The sequence below is a fragment of the Pseudophryne corroboree genome, chromosome 8 (assembly GCF_028390025.1).
Source record: "Pseudophryne corroboree isolate aPseCor3 chromosome 8, aPseCor3.hap2, whole genome shotgun sequence".
In the NCBI taxonomy this organism is placed as follows: domain Eukaryota; kingdom Metazoa; phylum Chordata; class Amphibia; order Anura; family Myobatrachidae; genus Pseudophryne; species Pseudophryne corroboree.
Genome location: NC_086451.1, coordinates 116695822 through 116719183, shown reverse-complemented (window position 1 = coordinate 116719183; position 23362 = coordinate 116695822).

Below are 23362 nucleotides of genomic sequence, written 5' to 3'. Positions count from 1 at the left end.
TGCTGTGATTAGGTCAGAACTGCACATGCGTATGCACCGCAATGCACAGGCGCGTCGTACGGCTACAAAGCAGATCGTTGCTGGGCGATGGATTGTACGAACGATCCATTCGCACGGGCGTTCGCAAGGAGATTGACAGGAAGAGGGCGTTTGTGGGTGTCAACTGACCGTTTTCTGGGAGTGTTTGGAAAAACGTAGGTGTGTCCAAGCACAGGGCGGGTGTCTGACATCAATTCCGGCCCCGGACAGGCTGAAGTGATCGCAAGGGCTGAGTAAGTTCAGAGCTACTCAGAAACTGCACAAAATGTTTTTGCAGAGGGGGCGTGGCTTGTGGCCTGACTGGGAGGACGTGTTCCTGGAGAGCTCCTGCTTGATTGAGCCCTTTTAACCCCTTTCCACTGCCTTAATCCTGCCTGTCCCTCCCCTATAGCTTCCCATAGCAGCCCTTGCTGCTTTGTGTGTTTAGGGGGTGAACTGCGGAGCCGGAGCACAGGCCTGTCCTGTGCTTGCAGGTTGCGGCCTACCCCCCGTGGTGAAGCCGGGGCCTCAATTTGAAATCACCCCCGCCCGAGCTCGGACGAATTCCGGACGCCGCACACCGCTACACGGCCTGCAACGCTGCACACTCCTCACCTGAAGAGACCCGGACGGGGAGCCGCGGAGGTAACAAGAGCCCCTGGAGCTGCGGGAGCCGAGCCGAGTGGCGGAGGTCCGGTGGCGGCGGCCATCTTGGTTGTGGCGGCAGGCGGAGCGCGGGCGCCGCACTGCTACGAGCAGCCCGCTGGCCGCAGCAACTCACTGAGAGGGGCTGGCTGAAGGCGCTGGGGGGACCGGTGGATCTCTGGACCTCTGGTTAGATAGCTGAGGAGGCCTGTGGGGGGACACCTTAAGCTCTGCTGACGGCGGCCATCTTGGAGGTGGCAGGACAGGCTTCTCTTCTCTGCACTGTGCTGCCCCTGCTGGGCTCGTGAGGAAACAAGCTCACTATCTCAGCAGGGAATCAAATCAGAACCTCAACCCTGCTGTTATTTATTTCTTATACTACATTTCACCTACTCACGGTACGGTGTGTTGTGATTCAGGACGCTCTCCTGTGGACCCCTTTCACTGTTTTAATAGATTAATGGGACCTAGGTCCTTCAAATGATGTGATCACATGAATGCCTGACTTCCCCCCCCACCCGAATCAACTGATGAACACGTAACATCCCGGTGGACCTTTCTTGTTATCACTCCCTAAACGGGCGCTTTTATCTCACCAGATATTATGAGCATAGCGAACACCCGAGCAGGAGCTTCACAAGATATTTCACAACACTTTTCGCGCCGGGAAAAGCCAGCTGAAGTTTCATCTCCATCCTCACGGCTGTCCACCCCCATCATGGATCCGACGGATACACCCTCAACCAAGGCGGATATTCAATCCCTTCAGAATATGATACTGGACCTTAAGAGTTCCTTCACGGCAGCTCTCCAGTCAGCGATTGGTGAATTAAAATCTGATATGGCGGCTCTGGATTCCCGCACCACCGCGCTGGAATCACGGGTGGAACACCAACAGGCTTTCCACAAGCAAGTGGGGGAGGACATGAGCTATCTATCCGGCGAGTTGGAACTCCTTAAGGATAAAGTTGAGGATAGCGAAAATCGTGAGAGGCGGAATAATTTACGCATTCGCAATGTCCCTGAATCTGTTTCGGCCTCCGAACTGGAACCATACCTTCAACGCCTGTTTCTTTACCTGGTCCCGTCGCTCTCAGATTCTGCCATCTCGATAGAAAGAGCTCATCGCGCCCTGAGGCCTAAACCAAAGGACTCGGATCCTCCCCGCGATGTTATCCTTTGGTTTTTGTCTTTCAAGATTAAGAATAGTATTACGATGGCGTGCAGAAATTCAACTTCAATTCTGTTCGAAGACTCTCGGATTCAGATCTACTAAGACTTGTCGCCGGTGACCATTGCTAAACGGCGCGATCTACGCTCTGTTACCTCTACGCTGCACAACAATGGTTACAAATATCGTTGGGGTTTTCCTTTTCGCCTCATTGTGGAGATTGATGACAAAGTTCATATCATTCGCTCTCCTGACGACGGGGACAAGCTGCTTCGAAAACTTCAGCTGTCTCCTGCTGCTACTTCTCAGATGTGAAGCTCCTCACGTTTAAAATTTGTGTTTTACTAACGTTTAGTTTACTTAATTTTGTTCTCAATCTTGCTCAACTGTTATGTAAACCCCGTTTTAGGTACCGTTTCATACACGAATGTCCATTTACTTCCTTCTCGAACTGTTCTTATTGGCGGACCTGTATACTTTTCGTATTGCTATGTTTTTATTTCGCTGTCCTGGTCGATGGCTCGGAGACACTGCCTTACAGATAGGGTACTTGATTAGATCCTTCTCCGATGCCCTGGGGCCTGTCTCTGGCTACCGATCTGTTCTGCGACTTTGCCATTTGCTCTATTGTTATTACTATTTTGATTCTGTTTGCTATCTAGTCATTTTTTCTTTAGTATTCTGTATTTTGGACTGTCCTGCCCCTGCGGTGGGTCTTAATTTGATACATGACGGTCCATCCTCCTTATTTACAATTGGTTTTGGGTGGGGGGTGTCAGTGCCTTGACTTGACACTTCCTCCCCCGATATCTAGGGATTAAAGGTATTTCCGAATGTAGTGGGTCAATACCCTCATCTGTTATATTGCATTTGTATCCCGCCAGCGAGCTCTTTCTTTTTTTTAGAGCTCAATCTTGGCAGTCGAGTATCCTGCCTATTGGATACTACGTCTGCTTTTTTCTCTTTTTTTTTTTTTTTTTGGTTTCTCTTGCTCTCCTCCTCTTTTAGACCCCTGTTACAGTATATGTGCAAGTTGACATTTCTGCATTCACAGGTAGATAGATCCATTTATCTTATATTGTTGTTCGTATATAGAATTATACATTTCTCTTTTTCTTTTTTCTTTCTTTTTCTCTCGTTCATCTTAGCAGAGTCCGGGACCCTAAAGATTTCCAGCGACTTACTCCCTCTTTTTTCTTCAACCATGCCGCTAACGTGCCTGTCCATTAATGTCAAGGGGCTGAACACCCCCCAGAAGCGCTCTCATCTCCACAGGTCTCTTAAAACTTTAAAAGGTGACGTGATTTTTTACAGGAGACACATGTCAAAGTTGAAAAATATAGCGACCTATGATGCCTTGTATTAACCCCATGCGCTTGCCCGCTGCACGTGCACATTCTCTCCCGTGCGTGCGCATATTCGCAGTTGCGTGATGGCGCCTCCACGGTCGTGCGCTCAGGCGCATGGTATGTGCATTTACGGTAGAGTTTGTGTGCGTCTGGCGGGCGACTCGATCGTTACATAGTTAATCCAAATAGTATATTTTATAGGTTATGGTCCCTTTAATAATATCTGTAAGTATGTTTAGTGTAATTGGTTCATGAACAAAGGAATTCCTCTTTGCATGATACGAAGGGTCAGACAGGGTCTGAGCGGTGGTGTTTAGTACCTAACCGAAGAGTATTTTATTAGAAACATTCCGGTGTTGGTTAGGAAGAGATCGGTCGCTCCAGCGTATAGTTATGTTTAAAAGAAGTTTATGGACTTTAAAAGTATTTGCTGTTTTATTACACATGTGGTGTGAGTCCTGAGAATCCCTCCCAGCTGAGCATTTTGGAATAGTCACAACCCACCTGTTCAAACTAACCTATGACCTTTGGTTATAATGCGAAGACAGATTCCTGTGTCCAATGAACAATAAGATTGTGGGGCCCTTTGTAGTGTACTGTACTTTGTGTATATAAGAAAAGCCAGCCTGGGCCAGCTCAGTCTACTCTCCACAAAAGGTTTTCATCATTGACTAACTATAGAGCTGGTTCCAGGACTGCGCAGCGATCATTCCCCAGTGTGTAAGTTTTTCTCTGTAACCAACTTATTCTCTGTCTGTATTTGCCATACTCTCTCTCTCTCACTGTTATTGTTTAGGATTAAGACGCTATTGTATATTTATGTCTAGTATTCTGTGTAGGTGTTTTATGTTAGTGCTGTAGTGTATAAGCTGTTAACTGTATTTTTCCCTTTTTACATAGCTAAATCTCGTTAGTAAAGGTGTTGGAACCTCAGCAAGGTGTCTGTGTTTCTCTAGCTAGTACAAAGGGTTTCTGAGTATCTCAATCACTCAAACAGCTTGCTTAAATATCCAGGTTAACCAGTGGTATATCATTACAGTATCTCAATACTAAGACTTACAGTATAATCATACTCTGTGTTTAAGGTTTAAAAGGTTATTATCTGTGTGTACGCTCGCTGTGTGTATTCCGTACACTCAGCGCAGCGTTTGTACGTAATTGCGTGCCACGTGCGAGGTCTTTGTACGCAAATAGCGTACGGAGTGCGTAGCACATGCACGTGGTTTAGCGGCCATTACGGCTTGAAGGTATTAGTAAATAGCTTGTGTTAAAAGGTAGAAAACTGACTCTATCAATTGGGGCCTCGTCCTTCCTCCACATATCCGCACTAGCGAACACAAGCAGACTTTATCTGTCAGCAAAGGGGGAAGGTAGTATCCCTTGGTATCCGTGTTGGTGGTTGGGGATACGGTAGTGCTGACTAGATAAGCGTCTGCATCGCTACGTTGTAGGAGTGCTGGTGGAATCCGGAACCGAAAAAGGTAAGAACATTAAGCTATTGTCTTTTTAAATCTGGTTTTAATTTCTATTTGGTGCCAACTGCACACGCAGATTGGATTGCTTGTCTTTTAAATAGGTTTAAAAGTATTTTTAATCGCTCTGCATAGCTTGATAGTTTTATTTTTAACTCGGGCCTAAAATAACTTTAGGGGCTGGCATGGTGATTTTCGTTGTGACAAAAGAAGCCGCATGGTCTGTCCTCCATTTTGTGTAACCCTCATGGATGTGGAAGGGGGAGGAGCAGCGGCCATTTTGGGAAGGTCAAAAAAAAAATTCTGAATGGCTGATTTTCAGTTGACTCGGGAAATAATCAGCCATCCATTGTCAAAAAGAAATCACCATTTAATGAGTTTTAATGCATTTATTTAATCCATATCATAGTCAATCATAAATAGTTTAGATAGAGTTTAATGTAAGATAATAGTAAAATGAATATTTGATTTAGGAAATACACAAATAAAACAAAGTTGTTTTTTTTTTTTTTTTCTCTCTTTCTCCCTTCAAGAGCCTGTTTAACTCTGCTACTTGTGAGCTGGGCCATTGAAATGCAAATGAACCTGTGTAACTGAGTTTTGGTTTTTTTTCTCTCCCAGCAGTGAAAGAAATCGCCTTCACAGATAGTTAAAAGCACATTCATATGCAAATTAGAAGCACTGAATAAGGTCTCATAGATGTAATAGTGATTAGTACATATATGTAATATTATATGTGTGTGTTTACATTAATGTATGTCATTAGATTAATTTAGAATTGCATTTTCATCTGTTTATTTTCACATCTCACTCTCCTGGTTGCCATTTTATCATTGATAACGTGCTGAGAAAGATTTGTTGCTATTGGTAGTTAAAAGTAAAATTAATACGTAAGGAAGTAATTTGTAAAACACGCACACGGCTTTGCCTAAGATACAAGGAAGTTCTGTGTGGTGTTCAGTAAATGATTACAGTTAAATATCATTTGCATTTATAGAAACGTGTTACTTGTGTTACTGTGGACGTGTCTGGCCTGTGTACACGTGTCCCTAACAAAGGGCGGGACAAGCGTACGCAACGCAAGGGCTTACACACATAGCGTATATTACGCAACGGAGCGTATGGGTACGCCCACATAATACAAATCACACGATAGTATTGTTTTAGTAGGCGATACGGAAGCAACGTGATAATAGCACAAATTGATTTCAGTTTCCAAAATTTAGTTTAAATACCTTACTTTACTGTAATACCTCTGGGGAGAGCTATCAGATTACGGGAAATGATTTTTTTTTTTTCTGATCAGAAAACTATAGAATGATAGTGGGTTGAAAACGGTATGAGTGTATTGAACTCCTCTTGGTGAAGTCTTGGTGAAATCTTGGTGAAGTCTTGGTGAAATCTTGGTGAAGTAAATCTTGGTGAAGTAAGTCTTGGTGAATCACGGTCTAGGTGAATACGTGATGAGCACGGTCTAGGTGAAAACGTGCGTGCACGGTCTTGGTGAACAAGTGCGACGAAGTGTGATAAAGTTTTCGTGGTATTACACTCCGGCTATTCTGGAGCACAGTAGGGAGACTCCAATGATCCTACCATTTATAGGTAACAAGTGTCTATAAGTGGTACGATTGGACTGCACGGTTGTATGTGTGACCAATAACGCAACGTGATATGAGGTCGTATATTTAAATTGCCCTCATGCGTGTTGTAGGGAGCACATGCAAGCGTGATTTGTGTAAAATATAAAGGTAAGGAATTTTCGCTGGTAGGGCCTGCAACGATTACGTGGGTCTGCTAAAAGGGGCGGATTCGTTGTACTCGGAGCAGAAGAAGCTGGTGGAAGAGCTTGGAAAACTTCCACCGTAGACTTCTGTGTTTGGTGCATTTTAGGAAGTTTTTCTGTGTTAAAAAGGTCCACAATGGAAGCCAAGTGCACAACACAGGGACATTTAGCAGTCAGGGTTCAGACTGAAGAGGCTTGCAGACCCCGAGGGTCTGCTCGGTTAGTAATGTGGGGGAAGTATGGTCCCCACACTGAGACCTTTTGTGACGAATGGACACGAATGACTGTGGGGGATAAAGCACCATTTCCTGGGATAGGTAGTTTTGACTCAAAGGTATTGCATAATTTAAGGCGAAGGATATGTCTAATTAAATCCAGCAAGCAGCGAATCAGACATTATGATTGTTTACAGTTATGGCAACGGGAATGTGAGATACAAGGAGGATTAGCTTACACAGCTGACTCTCACTTTGGTAAGAAAAATATGGCAACAAGGGAGAAAGTGGTTACAGAGAATGGCACACTGGTGTATGATAAACATGCACTTAGCAACTGTATTGATGATAAGAATAATTGTAACAAATGTAATAATGATAAAAGTAAAACTGTTAAATGTACAACTGTTAACCCGTGCAAGTTGCACCCCATGTTAAACTTCCCTCAGGATTACAAGCAAGAAAGTGAGCCCAGCACGATGTCGGCACCTTTTCCAGCAGCCATCATACAAGACATCCAGGTGGACGCGACCCAATTGGTAAAGGCAGTAGTCAAACCCCCTTACGGAGGGTCAGGTGAGGTCATGTCCACAGTTACGTACGGTGTTATATATCACGCACAAAAAAATGTACCCCATATTGTAGAACCAACACAAGATGATGTGGTTGAATTTAATCCTGTCAGGGTGATCACAGTCCCCAATGGGAAGACTGACGCTCTGGGAATCATTCCCGCCAGGGACAGTGCAATGCGCCGTCCCTGGTCCCGGACAGAATTAAGAGCAATTATGTCTGAATTCCCTGATCCTAGGAAAGATCTAGCTGCAAGCCAGAGATACATTAAAGAATTAGGAAACTCCACAGAACCCACCAACAAAGGTTGGCGACAGTGCTGAGGGCATGTTTGCCCTCCAGTGTTGACCCTGCGAAATTTATTACTGATTGTAAATTAGACACAGAAGTACCTCGTACGGAGGAACACAATCGGGAATGTATTAAGCAGATCAACCGACAGTTAGGAGTATATTTCCCAGCCGTTGTCGAGTGGAACAAAATCTTCTCCATAAGACAAAGAGGAGGAGAAAGTACTTCTAATTATTTCAATCAAGCACTGCAAGTAATGGCTAGAGATACTGGGATCACGGACATTGAGAGGAATGCACAACATAGAGATATAGCGGTTAAGGTATTAATGGATGGTTTAAAAGAAGTGTTGAGAACAAGGGTACAAACCTCTCTACCTAACTGGAGAGGTATCTCGGTGGCTGTTTTGAGAGAGTCTGCTATTGACCATGAATGGAACATCAAAAGACACCTGGAGTCACAGGGCAGTAAGCAAATGACAATCAGTAGACAAGCCCTGACAATGAAGCCACACCAGCTAAAGCCCCAAACCCCTGTGAGAAATTCAAATGTGATAGTTTGTTATCATTGTCACAAAGAGGGACATTTTGCAAGAGATTGTAGATCAAGAAATATACAAAAGTCATATCAACCCCCTAGACAACGACATGACCATGATATCCAAAGAAACAGGGAAGCACAGGGAGGTAAGAAGCCTCAGATCCCTGTGGGTAAGTCAAAGGTGATAAGATGTTATAATTGCCAGAAGGAAGGTCATTTTGCACGAAGTTGTAGGTTTAAATATCCACAAAAGGTATATCAACCCCCTAGACAAAAAAAACATGAGCAAAGTTATGACACACGAAATTGTAATCAGGGATCATATAAGAAGAATTTTGGGCCGCACCTGTAATTTGCAGCCAGTAAATCAGTAGCCTTGATAGTAAGCCTGAGGTTACAGCTAATGATATTGGGAGGTCAGTTCCTTGTAGACAGAGGAACGGCCGGGTAAGCTTTGTAATTTATCTGTAAATGTTTCTTTTTACCCATCTCTGACGTTCATCGGCAGAACTCAAACATCACATAGCTACTTGGTCTTTGCAGAAGTCTACCTAACCCCAGTGTGACCTACCGACATCGGTGTGTCCTGGCCAGGCACAAAAGGGTGGAGTGTGGAAATACTGGTGGGGGAGACTGCGCAAAGATACCAATGGATGTGATGGTGTGACAGCCTGATGGTGAGCGGAAGATCTGACAATGTTTTTTTTGTTTGTTGTTTTAGGTAACATATATATGAATTGTTCTCTCTCGTTTGTTTTTTTTTTTTCTTCTCTTCTCTCTCATGTTCTCATGCTTTACAGATGGTATGTCACACATCAGTTAGACAAATGGTAATGCAATATTTTTGCTCCTTACAGAAAGATCGCAGATTTGGAAGGAATATTGTATCACCAGAATGTTCGTTTGGAAGACTGAGAGACAGCACCTTTGAGATGACAACAGCGCAAGAAGAACAACAAGACTAGAGGACAAAAGCATCGTAACATTTTTCTTTCCCCTCAAATTATTTTTTTGTACCCCCATTACAAATTTCTCTTTCTCCTCCTGTAAGATGGACTTGCCCCAAGAGACTGTGATCCGGATTTTCCTGTTGACCATGATGTTGACCAGAGCAGTCTGTTTCGGTGAGAGTACCATGGAGGTCGAGAAAGGATCTGGAATGGGTTCGGATGACCAGGATGGAGGCGTAGTTTCCCAAGAGCAGCACAATCACCGAGTAAAGGCGAGTATCAGAAAACGATCTGGTAGCATTGACAATAGAAGGAATTGTGAAGGATTGTTAGCTGAAGAGAACTGCATCTGTAGACATTGTGACAATATAGTTGAGGATGGGTGCATCAAGAAATGTCAGTCCAGTTTTAATATCCACATGGACCGGCATCCATTGAGTGACTATCACTCCTTAGTGGGTAAAGTGTTACACCAGACAGACTGTTGGGTATGCTCTCAAGTACCTCAAGGTCATAGCAAATCAGGACTAGTACCATTCCCTTTAACTGTAGGAGAGGTACTTGAGTTAAGTGGTGGGAGGCCGGTGGACAAGAGATTTAATATCTCTAGTCCTCCTAGTTTGAAGCTCCACCAATATCATGTGGATTGGTCCTTAGTATGCTTTAACATTTCCAATCCCTGAAAGCCGGGAAATTGGAAAGTGTCATGGAGTAATCAAACCATGACATTTTCATATAGAGCCGATAGAATGCCCATAGACACAGAACTTATACGCCACATAGTCAACAGTGGAAAATATTTCCGGTATAGGTACACTCTAGGAAGTAGGACCATGCAAGTTGGAGAAGTATCACCAGGATACTGTGCACATATCGTACAACCGGATACGTGTACTAGACAGATGGGAGAATTAGGGTTAGGAGATTTCACATGGAAAGTTTGTAACATGGTTATGTCATACTCCGTCCCATATGTTCTCCCCGATGATTAATATTTCATATGTGGGAGAAAGGCGTATAGGTTCCTTGCCCCAAACTCAGAGGGATTGTGTTGCATTGGAAAAGTACTGCCTGAAGTAATGACTGTATCCCATAACAAAATGAAAGACATTCACCGCGGTGCCCAAGCTCCTTATACTCACACTCATTACGAGCACGTTGTTAAAAGGCACCTGATAGAGAGGACAGAGCATCCGGACTCTGATCTGATCCATGAATCCACCGGGATTCAATTCCTACTCGCGTTGGATATCACTCGTACCGCCAGAGGAGTGATAAACTTTAGGTATATAAACGCACTTGCGAACCTGATAGACAATATCACCGAAATGTATGACGACACGTTCAGGTATACTGGGAGAGAGTTACAAGCCTACAAGACAGAGCTGGTTCAGCATAGGATGATTCTCAATTATCTCACAGCAGTGACAAGCGGGTATTGTGTTACCCTGGCAACTCAATATGGAGTAAAGTGCTGCACGTATATTACAAACAGCACTGAGGACCCGGCCGAGGTCATAGACCAAAAGATGGATGACATTTTGCAATTGAAGTGGGAGTTTCGAAGGAGACACAATCTCACTCTCGCTGCTGTGGGTAATGAGTTGACCGGTTGGGTGTCATGGTTGAACCCACGAAATTGGTTCTCTGGTTTAGGAGAATGGGCCCAAGGTATTATAATGGATGTAGGGAAATTTCTCTTGTGTATTCTGGGAGTCGTCATATTGGTTGGTCTGATATTTAGATGCGTTCGGACTTTAACGAAGTGTAAAGGTAGTACCAGAGTGATGAGTCTGAGGAGCGAGGACACTGTAATAACAACTAATTTGATTTATGACCCAACGATAGAGACAATGTTGTGATGAAAATGTGATTCCACGGTCCGTTTCTTTCACCCGTTTCTCCTTTGTTTTCCTCCAAGGTACAAAGACATCCGCTTGGAAGAAGAATTTGACAACCTCTTTTATACAGACCATTGATGAACTATGTCACAGACCCCCAATATCCCTAGTGACTTTAACTTTCTACGAAAGCCCAATACTTTAGAGACTATAATTTTATGGACACTGGAAAAGCTTTTGTCGCCATCTATAGCAAAAGCACCGAGAGACATCAGACAACATGTACATCAAGACAAGACACCAGACAAGACCTCAATCGGCGAATACATACTAAACTCACATAGTTTATGACTGCATTTATAACAATTGCTTCTTATCCTCATTTCTACAACCTTCAGGTAATGACACACATAGTCGACAGGGAATATAGACACATATATCAGCATTCACATGTTCCCCCCATTCATGTATCATCAACTAAATGTGCTCCCCCATTTGTTGCAACCAAAAGCCGAAAAGAGCTCGGTAGAGTTTGACAGCCCATTCACAGACCCTTAATACGGGATAAGAAGGATTCAAATGTATACTTCGCAATACCTCGAAGCTTGATTTAAAACACGTACGGCACGATGATACATGACCCCTCAGACATGGATTCATACACACATGCTTCTACTATCTCAATAGGTCATACCTTTCCCACCTTCTCCTCTCCTCCCTTTACCCAATCATAAAAAGGTATTTACATGATGACATATATTTTTCTGTTTGAACTGTTTAGGAAGTGGCAGTTATTGGTGACTGCCAAAGGGTGGACTGTCAAAGTCGAAAAATATAGCGACCTATGATGCCTTGTATTAACCCCATGCGCTTGCCCGCTGCACGTGCACATTCTCTCCCGTGCGTGCGCATATTCGCAGTTGCGTGACGGCGCCTCCACGGTCGTGCGTTCAGGCGCGTGGTATGTGCATTTACGGTAGAGTTTGTGTGCGTCTGGCGGGCGACTCGATCGTTACATAGTTAATCCAAATAGTATATTTTATAGGTTATGGTCCCTTTAATAATATCTGTAAGTATGTTTAGTGTAACTGGTTCATGAACAAAGGAATTCCTCTTTGCATGATACGAAGGGTCAGACAGGGTCTGAGCGGTGGTGTTTAGTACCTAACCGAAGAGTATTTTATTAGAAACATTCCGGTGTTGGTTAGGAAGAGATCGGTCGCTCCAGCGTATAGTTGTGTTTAAAAGAAGTTTATGGACTTTAAAAGTATTTGCTGTTTTATTACACATGTGGTGTGAGTCCTGAGAATCCCTCCCAGCTGAGCATTTTGGAATAGTCACAACCCACCTGTTCAAACTAACCTATGACCTTTGGTTATAATGCGAAGACAGATTCCTGTGTCCAATGAACAATAAGATTGTGGGGCCCTTTGTAGTGTACTGTACTTTGTGTATATAAGAAAAGCCAGCCTGGGCCAGCTCAGTCTACTCTCCACAAAAGGTTTTCATCATTGACTAACTAGAGAGCTGGTTCCAGGACTGCGCAGCGATCATTCCCCAGTGTGTAAGTTTTTCTCTGTAACCAACTTATTCTCTGTCTGTATTTGCCATACTCTCTCTCTCTCACTGTTATTGTTTAGGATTAAGACGCTATTGTATATTTATGTCTAGTATTCTGTGTAGGTGTTTTATGTTAGTGCTGTAGTGTATAAGCTGTTAACTGTATTTTTCCCTTTTTACATAGCTAAATCTCGTTAGTAAAGGTGTTGGAACCTCAGCAAGGTGTCTGTGTTTCTCTAGCTAGTACAAAGGGTTTCTGAGTATCTCAATCACTCAAACAGCTTGCTTAAATATCCAGGTTAACCAGTGGTATATCATTACAGTATCTCAATACTAAGACTTACAGTATAATCATACTCTGTGTTTAAGGTTTAAAAGGTTATTATCTGTGTGTACGCTCGCTGTGTGTATTCCGTACACTCAGCGCAGCGTTTGTACGTAACTTGCGTGCCACGTGCGAGGTCTTTGTACGCAAATAGCGTACGGAGTGCGTAGCACATGCACGTGGTTTAGCGGCCATTACGGCTTGAAGGTATTAGTAAATAGCTTGTGTTAAAAGGTAGAAAACTGACTCTATCAATTGGGGCCTCGTCCTTCCTCCACATATCCGCACTAGCGAACACAAGCAGACTTTATCTGTCAGCAAAGGGGGAAGGTAGTATCCCTTGGTATCCGTGTTGGTGGTTGGGGATACGGTAGTGCTGACTAGATAAGCGTCTGCATCGCTACGTTGTAGGAGTGCTGGTGGAATCCGGAACCGAAGAAGGTAAGAACATTAAGCTATTGTCTTTTTAAATCTGGTTTTAATTTCTATTTGGTGCCAACTGCACACGCAGATTGGATTGCTTGTCTTTTAAATAGGTTTAAAAGTATTTTTAATCGCTCTGCATAGCTTGATAGTTTTATTTTTAACTCGGGCCTAAAATAACTTTAGGGGCTGGCATGGTGATTTTCGTTGTGACAAAAGAAGCCGCATGGTCTGTCCTCCATTTTGTGTAACCCTCATGGATGTGGAAGGGGGAGGAGCAGCGGCCATTTTGGGAAGGTCAAAAAAAAAATTCTGAATGGCTGATTTTCAGTTGACTCGGGAAATAATCAGCCATCCATTGTCAAAAAGAAATCACCATTTAATGAGTTTTAATGCATTTATTTAATCCATATCATAGTCAATCATAAATAGTTTAGATAGAGTTTAATCTCACTCTCCTGGTTGCCATTTTATCATTGATAACGTGCTGAGAAAGATTTGTTGCTATTGGTAGTTAAAAGTAAAATTAATACGTAAGGAAGTAATTTGTAAAACACGCACACGGCTTTGCCTAAGATACAAGGAAGTTCTGTGTGGTGTTCAGTAAATGATTACAGTTAAATATCATTTGCATTTATAGAAACGTGTTACTTGTGTTACTGTGGACGTGTCTGGCCTGTGTACACGTGTCCCTAACAAAGGGCGGGACAAGCGTACGCAACGCAAGGGCTTACACACATAGCGTATATTACGCAACGGAGCGTATGGGTACGCCCACATAATACAAATCACACGATAGTATTGTTTTAGTAGGCGATACGGAAGCAACGTGATAATAGCACAAATTGATTTCAGTTTCCAAAATTTAGTTTAAATACTTTACTTTACTGTAATACCTCTGGGGAGAGCTATCAGATTACGGGAAATTATTTTTTTTTTTCTGATCAGAAAACTATAGAATGATAGTGGGTTGAAAACGGTATGAGTGTATTGAACTCCTCTTGGTGAAGTCTTGGTGAAATCTTGGTGAAGTATTGGTGAAATCTTGGTGAAGTAAATCTTGGTGAAGTAAGTCTTGGTGAATCACGGTCTAGGTGAATACGTGATGAGCACGGTCTAGGTGAAAACGTGCGTGCACGGTCTTGGTGAACAAGTGCGACGAAGTGTGATAAAGTTTTCGTGGTATTACACTCCGGCTATTCTGGAGCACAGTAGGGAGACTCCAATGATCCTACCATTTATAGGCAACAAGTGTCTATAAGTGGTACGATTGGACCGCACGGTTGTATGTGTGACCAATAACGCAACGTGATATGAGGTCGTATATTTAAATTGCCCTCATGCGTGTTGTAGGGAGCACATGCAAGCGTGATTTGTGTAAAATATAAAGGTAAGGAATTTTCGCTGGTAGGGCCTGCAACGATTACGTGGGTCTGCTAAAAGGGGCGGATTCGTTGTACTCGGAGCAGAAGAAGCTGGTGGAAGAGCTTGGAAAACTTCCACCGTAGACTTCTGTGTTTGGTGCATTTTAGGAAGTTTTTCTGTGTTAGAAAGGTCCACAATGGAAGCCAAGTGCACAACACAGGGACGTTTAGCAGTCAGGGTTCAGACTGAAGAGGCTTGCAGACCCCGAGGGTCTGCTCGGTTAGTAATGTGGGGGAAGTATGGTCCCCACACTGAGACCTTTTGTGACGAATGGACACGAATGACTGTGGGGGATAAAGCACCATCTCCTGGGATAGGTAGTTTTGACTCAAAGGTATTGCATAATTTAAGGCGAAGGATATGTCTAATTAAATCCAGCAAGCAGCGAATCAGACATTATGATTGTTTACAGTTATGGCAACGGGAATGTGAGATACAAGGAGGATTAGCTTACACAGCTGACTCTCACTTTGGTAAGAAAAATATGGCAACAAGGGAGAAAGTGGTTACAGAGAATGGCACACTGGTGTATGATAAACATGCACTTAGCAACTGTATTGATGATAAGAATAATTGTAACAAATGTAATAATGATAAAAGTAAAACTGTTAAATGTACAACTGTTAACCCGTGCAAGTTGCACCACATGTTAAACTTCCCTCAGGATTACAAGCAAGAAAGTGAGCCCAGCACGATGTTGGCACCTTTTCCAGCAGCCATCATACAAGACATCCAGGTGGACGCGACCCAATCGGTAAAGGCAGTAGCCAAACCCCCTTACGGAGGGTCAGGTGAGGTCGTGTCCACAGTTACGTACGGTGTTATATATCACGCACAAACAAATGTACCCCATATTGTAGAACCAACACAAGATGATGTGGTTGAATTTAATCCTGTCAGGGTGATCACAGTCCCCAATGGGAAGACTGACGCTCTGGGAATCATTCCCGCCAGGGACAGTGCAATGCGCCGTCCCTGGTCCCGGACAGAATTAAGAGCAATTATGTCTGAATTCCCTGATCCTAGGAAAGATCTAGCTGCAAGCCAGAGATACATTAAAGAATTAGGAAACTCCACAGAACCCACCAACAAAGGTTGGCGACAATGCTGAGGGCATGTTTGCCCTCCAGTGTTGACCCTGCGAAATTTATTACTGATTGTAAATTAGACACAGAAGTACCTCGTACGGAGGAACACAATCGGGAATGTATTAAGCAGATCAACCGACAGGAGTATATTTCCCAGCCGTTGTCGAGTGGAACAAAATCTTCTCCATAAGACAAAGAGGAGGAGAAAGTACTTCTAATTATTTCAATCAAGCACTGCAAGTAATGGCTAGAGATACTGGGATCACGGACATTGAGAGGAATGCACAACATAGAGATATAGCGGTTAAGGTATTAATGGATGGTTTAAAAGAAGTGTTGAGAACAAGGGTACAAACCTCTCTACCTAACTGGAGAGGTATCTCGGTGGCTGTTTTGAGAGAGTCTGCTATTGACCATGAATGGAACATCAAAAGACACCTGGAGTCACAGGGCAGTAAGCAAATGACAATCAGTAGACAAGCCCTGACAATGAAGCCACACCAGCTAAAGCCCCAAACCCCTGTGAGAAATTCAAATGTGATAGTTTGTTATCATTGTCACAAAGAGGGACATTTTGCAAGAGATTGTAGATCAAGAAATATACAAAAGTCATATCAACCCCCTAGACAACGACATGACCATGATATCCAAAGAAACAGGGAAGCACAGGGAGGTAAGAAGCCTCAGATCCCTGTGGGTAAGTCAAAGGTGATAAGATGTTATAATTGCCAGAAGGAAGGTCATTTTGCACGAAGTTGTAGGTTTAAATATCCACAAAAGGTATATCAACCCCCTAGACAAAAAAAACATGAGCAAAGTTATGACACACGAAATTGTAATCAGGGATCATATAAGAAGAATTTTGGGCCGCACCTGTAATTTGCAGCCAGTAAATCAGTAGCCTTGATAGTAAGCCTGAGGTTACAGCTAATGATATTGGGAGGTCAGTTCCTTGTAGACAGAGGAACGGCCGGGTAAGCTTTGTAATTTATCTGTAAATGTTTCTTTTTACCCATCTCTGACGTTCATCGGCAGAACTCAAACATCACATAGCTACTTGGTCTTTGCAGAAGTCTACCTAACCCCCAGTGTGACCTACCGACATCGGTGTGTCCTGGCCAGGCACAAAAGGGTGGAGTGTGGAAATACTGGTGGGGGATACTGCGCAAAGATACCAATGGATGTGATGGTGTGACAGCCTGATGGTGAGCGGAAGATCTGACAATGTTTTTTTTGTTTGTTGTTTTAGGTAACATATATATGAATTGTTCTCTCTCTCGTTTGTGTTTGTTTTTTTTCTCTTCTCTCTCATGTTCTCATGCTTTACAGATGGTATGTCACACATCAGTTAGACAAATGGCAATGCAAGATTTTTGCTCCTTACAGAAAGATCGCAGATTTGGAAGGAATATTGTATTACCAGAATGTTTGTTTGGAAGACTGAGAGACAGCACCTTTGAGATGACAACAGAGCAAGAAGAACAACAAGACTAGAGGACAAAAGCATCGTAACATTTTTCTTTCCCCTCAAATAATTTTTTTGTACCCCCATTACAAATTTCTCTTTCTCCTCCTGTAAGATGGACTTGCCCCAAGAGACTGTGATCCGGATTTTCCTGTTGACCATGATGTTGACCAGAGCAGTCTGTTTCGGTGAGAGTACCATGGAGGTCGAGAAAGGATCTGGAATGGGTTCGGATGACCAGGATGGAGGCGTAGTTTCCCAAGAGCAGCACAATCACCGAGTAAAGGCGAGTATCAGAAAACGATCTGGTAGCATTGACAATAGAAGGAATTGTGAAGGATTGTTAGCTGAAGAGAACTGCATCTGTAGACATTGTGACAATATAGTTGAGGATGGGTGCATCAAGAAATGTCAGTCCAGTTTTAATATCCACATGGACCGGCATCCATTGAGTGACTATCACTCCTTAGTGGGTAAAGTGTTACACCAGACAGACTGTTGGGTATGCTCTCAAGTACCTCATGGTCATAGCAAATCAGGACTAGTACCATTCCCTTTAACTGTAGGAGAGGTACTTGAGTTAAGTGGTGGGAGGCCGGTGGACAAGAGATTTAATATCTCTAGTCCTCCTAGTTTGAAGCTCCACCAATATCATGTGGATTGGTCCTTAGTATGCTTTAACATTTCCAATCCCTGAAAGCCGGGAAATTGGGAAGTGTCATGGAGTAATCAAACCATGACATTTTCATATAGAGCCGATAGAATGCCCATAGACACAGAACTTATACGCCACATAGTCAACAGTGGAAAATATTTCCGGTATAGGTACACTCTAGGAAGTAGGACCATGCAAGTTGGAGAAGTATCACCAGGATACTGTGCACATATCGTACAACCGGATACGTGTACTAGACAGATGGGAGAATTAGGGTTAGGAGATTTCACATGGAAAGTTTGTAACATGGTTATGTCATACTCCGTCCCATATGTTCTCCCCGATGATTCATATTTCATATGTGGGAGAAAGGCGTATAGGTTCCTTGCCCCAACCTCAGAGGGATTGTGTTGCATTGGAAAAGTACTGCCTGAAGTAATGACTGTATCCCATAACAAAATGAAAGACATTCACCGCGGTGCCCAAGCTCCTTATACTCACACTCATTACGAGCACGTTGTTAAAAGGCACCTGATAGAGAGGACAGAGCATCCGGACTCTGATCTGATCCATGAATCCACCGGGATTCAATTCCTACTCGCGTTGGATATCACTCGTACCGCCAGAGGAGTGATAAACTTTAGGTATATAAACGCACTTGCGAACCTGATAGACAATATCACCGAAATGTATGACGACACGTTCAGCTATACTGGGAGAGAGTTACAAGCCTACAAGACAGAGCTGGTTCAGCATAGGATGATTCTCAATTATCTCACAGCAGTGACAAGCGGGTATTGTGTTACCCTGGCAACTCAATATGGAGTAAAGTGCTGCACGTATATTACAAACAGCACTGAGGACCCGGCCAAAAGATGGATGACATTTTGCAATTGAAGTGGGAGTTTCGAAGGAGACACAATCTCACTCTCGCTGCTGTGGGTAATGAGTTGACCGGTTGGGTGTCATGGTTGAACCCACGAAATTGGTTCTCTGGTTTAGGAGAATGGGCCCAAGGTATTATAATGGATGTAGGGAAATTTATCTTGTGTATTCTGGGAGTCGTCATATTGGTTGGTCTGATATTTAGATGCGTTCAGACTTTAACGAAGTGTAAAGGTAGTACCAGAGTGATGAGTCTGAGGAGCGAGGACACTGTAATAACAACAACTAATTTGATTTATGACCCAACGATAGAGACAATGTTGTGATGAAAATGTGATTCCACGGTCCGTTTCTTTCACCCGTTTCTCCTTTGTTTTCCTCCAAGGTACAAAGACATCCGCTTGGAAGAATAATTTGACAACCTCTTTTATACAGACCATTGATGAACTATGTCACAGACCCCCAATATCCCTAGTGACTTTAACTTTCTACGAAAGCCCAATACTTTAGAGACTATAATTTTATGGACACTGGAAAAGCTTTTGTCGCCATCTATAGCAAAAGCACCGAGAGACATCAGACAACATGTACATCAAGACAAGACACCAGACAAGACCTCAATCGGCGAATACATACTAAACTCACATAGTTTATGACTGCATTTATAACAATTGCTTCTTATCCTCATTTCTACAACCTTCAGGTAATGACACACATAGTCGACAGGGAATATAGACACATATATCAGCATTCACATGTTCCCCCCATTCATGTATCATCAACTAAATGTGCTCCCCCAATTGTTGCAACCAAAAGCCGAAAAGAGCTCGGTAGAGTTTGACAGCCCATTCACAGACCCTTAATACGGGATAAGAAGGATTCAAATGTATACTTCGCAATACCTCGAAGCTTGATTTAAAACACGTACGGCACGATGATACATGACCCCTCAGACATGGATTCATACACACATGCTTCTACTATCTCAATAGGTCATACCTTTCCCACCTTCTCCTCTCCTCCCTTTACCCAATCATAAAAAGGTATTTACATGATGACATATATTTTTCTGTTTGAACTGTTTAGGAAGTGGCAGTTATTGGTGACTGCCAAAGGGTGGACTGTCAAAGTCGAAAAATATAGCGACCTATGATGCCTTGTATTAACCCCATGCGCTTGCCCGCTGCACGTGCACATTCTCTCCCGTGCGTGCGCATATTCGCAGTTGCGTGACGGCGCCTCCACGGTCATGCGCTCAGGCGCGTGGTATGTGCATTTACGGTAGAGTTTGTGTGCGTCTGGCGGGCGACTCGATCGTTACATAGTTAATCCAAATAGTATATTTTATAGGTTATGGTCCCTTTAATAATATCTGTAAGTATGTTTAGTGTAACTGGTTCATGAACAAAGGAATTCCTCTTTGCATGATACGAAGGGTCAGACAGGGTCTGAGCGGTGGTGTTTAGTACCTAACCGAAGAGTATTTTATTAGAAACATTCCGGTGTTGGTTAGGAAGAGATCGGTCGCTCCAGCGTATAGTTGTGTTTAAAAGAAGTTTATGGACTTTAAAAGTATTTGCTGTTTTATTACACATGTGGTGTGAGTCCTGAGAATCCCTCCCAGCTGAGCATTTTGGAATAGTCACAACCCACCTGTTCAAACTAACCTATGACCTTTGGTTATAATGCGAAGACAGATTCCTGTGTCCAATGAACAATAAGATTGTGGGGCCCTTTGTAGTGTACTGTACTTTGTGTATATAAGAAAAGCCAGCCTGGGCCAGCTCAGTCTACTCTCCACAAAAGGTTTTCATCATTGACTAACTAGAGAGCTGGTTCCAGGACTGCGCAGCGATCATTCCCCAGTGTGTAAGTTTTTCTCTGTAACCAACTTATTCTCTGTCTGTATTTGCCATACTCTCTCTCTCACTGTTATTGTTTAGGATTAAGACGCTATTGTATATTTATGTCTAGTATTCTGTGTAGGTGTTTTATGTTAGTGCTGTAGTGTATAAGCTGTTAACTGTATTTTTCCCTTTTTACATAGCTAAATCTCTTTAGTAAAGGTGTTGGAACCTCAGCAAGGTGTCTGTGTTTCTCTAGCTAGTACAAAGGGTTTCTGAGTATCTCAATCACTCAAACAGCTTGCTTAAATATCCAGGTTAACCAGTGGTATATCATTACAGTATCTCAATACTAAGACTTACAGTATAATCATACTCTGTGTTTAAGGTTTAAAAGGTTATTATCTGTGTGTACGCTCGCTGTGTGTATTCCGTACACTCAGCGCAGCGTTTGTACGTAACTTGCGTGCCACGTGCGAGGTCTTTGTACGCAAATAGCGTACGGAGTGCGTAGCACGTGGTTTAGCGGCAATTACGGCTTGAAGGTATTAGTAAATAGCTTGTGTTAAAAGGTAGAAAACTGACTCTATCACACATTTGAAATCGGCTTCCCACCCCTCACTGACATCTAAACAATTTCCCATGGCCTGGTACTCCAATAATACAGCAAAAAGAAATGGGGTGGCTATCCTAGTCAGAGGGTCCGTTCCTTTCCAGTTCCTAGACTGTAATTGCGACACTGAAGGTCGTTACATAATGGTGAGAGGAAAAATTGGACACGAGGAGGTTACACTGGCTAATCTGTATTCTCCAAACACGGCCCAATCTAAATTCTTCCGTAAATTCTTCCATGACCTTTACTCATATAGACGGGGTAAAACACTTGTCGGAGGAGATTTCAATATGGCTCTCACATACATGGATAAATCCGCCCCCCTGCGTAGCGGTCGGACCCCAAACTCTTTTGTACTACACAGAGGTATGGCCGAGGCTGGCTTGTTTGATATCTGGCGTTTCTTTAATCCGACCACTAGGGACTACACTTTTTATTACAATCCTCATGATGTGTACTCTCGCATTGATATGTTTTTGGGTTGTGCACCTCTCTCCCGGACGGCTCGCGCTTCCTCGATAGTCCCACTTACTTGGACTGACCACGCAGCCTTGGCTGCGACATTTAACATATTTGATATCCCTGACGGTAGACCGACTTGGAAACTTAACGAAACCCTATTGAAGATCCCTGCGTTTCAGGACGTAATTAAAACTAAGCTTCAGGAATATTTTGATATTAATGTAGAAGACGACTGCAGTATAGCCACTATATGGGAAGCCCATAAGGTGGTTATCAGAGGATCGATTATTCAATTTGCGTCCTGCCGTAAGAGGAATCAGGAAACTCAAATTGCATTATTGACAGACACCATTGCTAAACTAGACCGGGAACACAAACGCACACATTCTAAGAGAATACTAGCCGAGCTTTCTAGAGCCCGTGATGATCTACAATCTCTTTTGGCAGAGAAAGTTGAGCGCTCACTTCGTTGGGCTAATCAATTGTTTTACGACAAAAGCAATAAGGCTCATACTTTGTTGGCTAATCGCTTACGCGCCAAGAAGGCCAATCAATGCATTCACACTATCAGGGAACCCTCAGGCAGCGCTACTTATGACCCTAAGAAAATTAATGGTGTCTTTTTTGACTATTATAGAGCGCTTTATAACCTTGACCCCCCGACCCCACAGCGCATGCCGACCGGCTTCAACAATACCTAGATTCGTGCGCTCTTCCTCGTTTAGATGCTGCAGCTAACTCTGCCCTCAATGCGGATATTTCTGCTGAAGAAATCGTAGCGTCACTAAAAACCCAGAAGCCTTCCAAGGCCCCAGGCCCGGACGGCTACTCAATGGCGTATTACAAAACATTCACCCCACAGCTCATTCCCCATATGGTCTTTTTGTTTAATAGAATATTGCAGGGCACCCCTTTTCACACTGATTCCACGTCCTCTCGCATTATAGTTATCCCGAAACCCGGTAAGGACCCTTCATATTGTTCAAATTATAGACCCATCTCTTTAATCAATACCGATCTCAAGCTTTTTGCCAAGGTACTGGCATCTCGCCTGAATACTGTGTTGTCGTCATTAATAGACCCTGATCAAGTGGGATTTATCCCCGGCCGCAAGGCCTCGGACAACACCAGACGTATTGTTAACTTAATTCATCATATCAACTCAACAAAGACACCAGCGATTGCCCTAGCGCTTGACGCCGAAAAGGCGTTTGATCACATCTTGTGGCCCTTTTTGTTTTCTACATTATCCACGTTCGGTCTTCATGGTCATTTCATCACTGCAGTAGCGGCCCTCTATTCTAACCCTTCATCTACGGTCCTGACCAATGGATTAAGCTCACCACGGTTCAGTTTAAGGAATGGCACTCGTCAGGGTTGCCCTCTCTCACCCCTACTTTTTGCCTTATGTATCGAACCTCTTGCAGCCCGTATTAGACTCAACACTGATATTGGGGGTATCACTGTGGGACAGAGCTCATAAAAAATATCTCTGTTTGCGGATGACGTGCTCGTGACTCTTTCTAACCCTTTGATTTCTCTTCCTAACCTACAGAAAGAACTACTTTTATACGGATCCCTCTCTGGTTATAAAATAAATCATTCTAAATCTGAGGCCCTCACGTTTAATGTTTCATCTCACACCAACTTGACTTTGACCTCTTCTTTCCCTTTCCTCTGGAGGCCCTCGGCTATTAAATATCTTGGCATATTTATTACTAAATCCTATACTAGCCTTTATCAGGCTAATTATGTTCCCATAATTAAAA